Genomic DNA, 5,684 nt, shown 5'->3' on the forward strand with positions numbered 1-5,684 from the left:
CACTTGTTTAAGGATAATGTATATCTGTAGGTCTGACATTTTTGGAGATTTGTTGCTTAGTGGTTTGTATAGTCTCAGATATTTTTGGTTTATCTCTTGTTATTGGTTTAGTAGTGGTTTGTTCCTGAGAAACTGTTTGTCGATCAGGTATTTGCTAGTTCACGAGTTAGAGATACTATATATATATATATATATATATATATATTATATATATTATATATATATATATATATATATATATATATATATATATATATATATATCAGGCTTGGGGTAATGCTAAATGTAATGGTAATGCATTGCAATGTATTACATGTTTTCAAAGTAATGCTAGTAATGTGTAATGCCACAAAATTAGCATTACAAGTAATGGTAATGTAATTAATTACTTTCCAAAATCTAATGTAATGCTGGCATTACTTGGCATTACTTTGCATTACTAAGCTTATTTATACATGTTCACTTTTAAAAATGTGATGAAAAAATGAATATTTGAAATTGAATTTGATTAAATTTATTTATAATGAAGAAAGAAATAATTCTTGAGATAAAAATGTTTTAATGGTATTATTAAAAAAGATTTTTTAAAAATTCATATTTGAATTGTTAATATTACTAAATATAACAGCACAATTTTATAACATTTTTAAGAGTGTTGTTATTAAGAGTTTTTATTCATTTAAACAATTTACTCCAATTAGTTTGCACTTCAATAAGAAATGTGTCAACAACACACTATGCCCCCAGGATAATCTAAGTATCAAAACAATCTATTGTTATACGAAGTGCTAAACACCCCAATCCCCTTCCCTTCGCTATGTCCCAATAGAATAGGAGACACATGCACCTTTAAAAGCAAAATAAATGCAATGTCCATCCATGATGAAAATAAATATCACTTCCAATATTATAACCCATTTGAAAATAATTTTACTTACTTATGATCTCTCTCTCTCTCTCTCTCTCTCTCTCTCTCCCTCTCTCTCTCCCTCTCTCTCTTCTGTCTCTCTTGTATCTTAATTTTTAAGTACACTGTACATTAGTTTGGACTGATAGAAAATACAAGATTCATGTATTTTTTCTATTATTGCACTTAATTTATCCTTAGATAAAGATTGTCAAACAGTACTTTTCAGTCCAAGCTTCGACTGCTCCTGTAAAACATTTATTTAGTATAGCTCGGAAGATTTTCAAACTAACAGGATGCAGTTTAATAAAAGATGAACCCTTTGAAACTTCGATCATAAAGTGCAACAGCAATCTTTTGTCTTAAAGTGTCCTCAGTAGAAAGAAATACGATTAAAACACCGTGTCTTAAGAAATATAACTGGGAAAAACCATCTGTTTATGAATTAATACAATTAAGTGTTCAAAATTATAGATATTTGTGTAATCTGGGGAATGTTCCTATTTAGCTTTTAATAACCGCAACATTATTCCATAAATTGTTTTTCGTTATGCATGTAATTCTGTGTCTCTATTTCGTATCCTACATTGTATCATGAAGCCAAATGTCAATAAATATCATTTTACTTATTTGATACGCATGTTGTTCATAATGCCACAAGATAATTATATATTGAGCAAATAAAGAATGACTCGTGTATATATAGTCATAGTCATATATAGTCGTTGAATTTGAACCTGATACTGAGCATGAACCTGTAGATATGTTAAACAGTGTTTTATATTTGAAACATTTGCAAAAACTCTTTATTAGCTTTGCTTTTTTAAAACAATTTGAAAGTAATGGTAATGGTAATGCATTACTTTACTCATGTAATGGTAATGTGATGCATTACTTCAAGAAAATCAAGTAATGGTAATGGTAATTTAATGCCCAAATTCATGAAGTAATGGTAATGTAATGCATTACTTTACAATGTAATTCGCCCCAAGCCTGATATATATATATATATATATATATATATATATATATATATATATATATATATATATATATATATATATATATATATATATATAAAAGCACTAAAAATAACCAACGACACGAACAATAAAGTAAAATATTGTCAAATTTTCGGGACAACCCGTCCCTTCTTCAGGACAACAAAACAAAAACTACATAAGAAAGAAGAAAAACATCTACAAAACTAGCACTAAACTAAACTAAATGATTTATTTAGGACATGATGGTTTTGGTCATTGATCACAACCCTAACTGGACAGATGCGGAGAGAAAAAACAAAGAAAAATTTTGGATGCATAGACTGAAGTCATTCCGCCCTGACGGCATTAACAAATTAAGTGACTTCACCAAAATGAACATCAACTAAGTACTGATTTGTTTTCGTAGCAATATCACAATCTTCATCTTTTTCGGTCCATGTACAAACTATTAATCATGTTATTTATTCAAATTATTAGCTATTTCCGTAATCGGTTTTGTTCTTTTGCTTTATTTCACTTCCATTAGTTTTTACATTCATGATTATTTATGTGGTCTTTTACAGGGCCAATCTTCCCTACAAACTTTCACTACGAATTATCTTACTAGTACAACTTAATTAACAGCAACCCCCAATTAGCAAGTTAATTCGTTCGCGTTATCTTTCAGCACTTCTTCACAAACCGTCCGCTGCGTCGGACGGGATTTTTCTTTCTCGGGCTCGAATTCTTAAATATAAAGATGTAGCTGCCACGTTTTGATCCGGTGTTTAAACATTATCTAGTTTTTATATATCATTTAGTTTAGTTTAGTGCTAGTTTTGTAGATGTTTTTCTTCTTTCTTATGTAGTTTTTGTTTTGTTGTCCTGAAGAAGGGACGGGTTGTCCCGAAAATTTGACAATATTTTACTTTATTGTTCGTGTCGTTGGTTATTTTTAGTGCTTTTTTATATCTCATCTTATAACCTTGTATCTTTTGATACGACACTTTAGATAACGAGTGTTGTTGGTTTGCTAGTGCTTCTTATATATATATATATATATATATATATATATATATATATATATATATATATATATATATATATATATATATATATATTGTATTCAGTGTCTAAAAAGTCTGATCCATATATACCAGTACTCACACTTATTTTGGTTGATATACACGTATATTAAAAAAATGGCATTTAAGGATATTCTAGTCGTCGCGAATAAAAGTTAGTTCGAAGTTAATCAAACCTCCTTTAATTTTACTTTAAATTATAACCGTCATAATAAAATAGTACTTGGTAGATCTGATAGTTGATTTGTTACTCACCTTTGGCCATTTTCTTAAATTGACATTTTGAACACTTACCGGGTTTGTACCTTAGTGAACAGAGAGCAGGTAAATAACTAGAACACTCTTTAAGCCTCCAAATTTCATAAGATATCGATACACAACCACCACGCTCATTGCTTCCATCGTTTAGTTCATTCGATTCCAAATTTGTGTAGTTAACTATTTCATTTAACATGTTCTCAAAGTTCCCCTCTTCATTCATGTTTTTCACACCTATCCAAGATTCATGCTGGCCCAGGTTAAATAGAAAATCCCTGCAGTGGAAAGATATATTAATGGTACAGATAATTCATTTGCTTTAAACGAAATGTTATAAGTCATAACAAAAAGTAACATAATAAAATTAATGCAAACCATCAAACAGGCGGCTAAGTTTCAATTAAAGTACTGAAAGTACTGAAAATCGGTTATCAAGCTTGTTTTCAAATTCTTATGAATACATGCATTAATACTTTTTTGGATGATTCTCCGAAAGCCTACTGCCCAATTATCATTATTCAATTATACTGGGCAATTATGGGGCCTTCTAAAGGGGCACAGGTAAACTTTACCTGTGTTTCCTTGAAAAATAATATAACAGTTTGTAATTGTTGTTAAATTTTGAATGTCTTATAATTAAAATTAAAAATAAAAAGAAAACACTGAATCAATTTTAATATATTTATTTAATTTATTAGCACTACATATAATTTAAAACAATACAATAATGTTTTAAAATTGCATAACATTTTATATACAGTTTTCTTTTTATTTTGACACATATCACTATTTTGTAACAAACTCATAAATACATGGTTGTCTAAAACATAAATAACAATTCAAAATGACATTAAGTTTTAAAAAGTATAATTCATACCAGTATATATACAATATTTACACATATACTAGTATGGGCACGGAGTCTGTCATAATGTCCTTTCTCTTTCACTGTCACTATGTCAATGTCCTAAATAAAGAAGTTCCGAAGCTGAATCTGCGTAGGTCATAAGGTCGATGATCCCGTCTTGGTATCGCTCCTTCAGGGTCTGCAGTCTCCTCTTGATGTTCGCGTACTTCTTTGTTTCTGGATCTGTAGAATTTCTTTGCCTTTCTGGATGTCCTTGAAGATCTTGATGACAGTGTAAATGTTTGGGTGCGCGTGTAGGGCCATCCTCTTCAGCTTCCCGTGCCATGCTTTTAAGTTGTTATTGGTCCGTGGTCCATTGGTTCCGAAGTGATTCCAAATAAGTCTGTCACCATTCACCCACTGTTCTGTCACATAGTCTGTAAAGGTCTCTCTCACTTCCTTAAGGTCGGCTTCATCGCGGTCTTCCAGGACCACACGTCTTCGATGCTGTCTAGAGGAACTAGGGGTAGGACGGCTGCTCTTCTTATCAGTTTCTTCACGTTCATTTATTTATTCACAGCTTGGACAAACTTGTTGAAGAAAGTGATTTTTTATCATAATTTTATCTCAGTCATAATTTAGATAATCATCATTTAAAATCTCTGATTTTAATTTATACCTTAAGAAATAATGTTTTATTCTTATTTTGTTAAGATGTAAGTTTAAAAATGAAGAAAGATATTTAATTTCAATTTTTTTTATTTAATGATTATTTTATTTCAGTGAAACATTTAGGTTATTAAAAAATATGGTATTTTTAATATGTCAGGTACATGCAGCCATTAGCACTATTTATTGCATCTTTTTTTAAATTAAGAATAAGACAATGTCGTCTACCTGTGAACGAAAGTATATACAGGTAAAGTCTACCTGTGTCCCAAAGTATATACAGGTAAAGTCTACCTGTGTCCCCTTAGAGGGCCCCATATTTGCCTTGACCAATTATCATTTTTAATTGAGGAGTAGGCATTCGGAGAACACACCACTTTTTGGGGGGCACTATAAAGTTCCAATACAAAATTTATATACTATAAACATTTAAGCTAAAAGATCAAGTTGTGATTAGCCCAGTAGAATGCACATCTGCTTTCTACCAAAATACTACCCAACATTCTTGAACGCGTTTATATTGTAAATTGTAATGTAAAGTTTCCTGAAATCTGTATGGTGAATTCGGAGAAAGCTGATTTCGTTATACTCGCTCAGGTAAATAAGCCAGTTCTCGGAGTTCCGAGACAACAATTTCAAATTGCAGAATATCAAGCACAGACGGTCCGATCTAATTCTGTTCACAAAAATCAACACCAACGTGTGAAAATCCAACAATGTAAGACCGACATTACACACTACACTATTGTGCAGGGTACCAGCACACTAAGCCAAACAAATATACTTTTTATGTGCAGACTCCAGCACATTGAGCTAAACCGTACTCCTTTAGGTCATAAATTATTCCCCTATCAATTTTTTGACAGGATCGCTTAATTCGATAACACAGAGATGGCAATGACATCTCATAACAAAGCATTCACGTGCACATATTG

At 30.9% G+C, this 5,684-nt stretch overlaps 1 pseudogene; it reads right to left on the reverse strand.

Annotated features, from left to right (window-relative positions):
* Positions 1-4,033: 4,033 nt before the first annotated feature.
* LOC136275120 (uncharacterized) lies at positions 4,034-4,812 on the reverse strand (annotated as a pseudogene).
* Positions 4,813-5,684: the final 872 nt, after the last annotated feature.

This window comes from Magallana gigas, chromosome 4 (assembly GCF_963853765.1).
Source record: "Magallana gigas chromosome 4, xbMagGiga1.1, whole genome shotgun sequence".
Classification (NCBI taxonomy): Eukaryota; Metazoa; Mollusca; class Bivalvia; order Ostreida; family Ostreidae; genus Magallana; species Magallana gigas.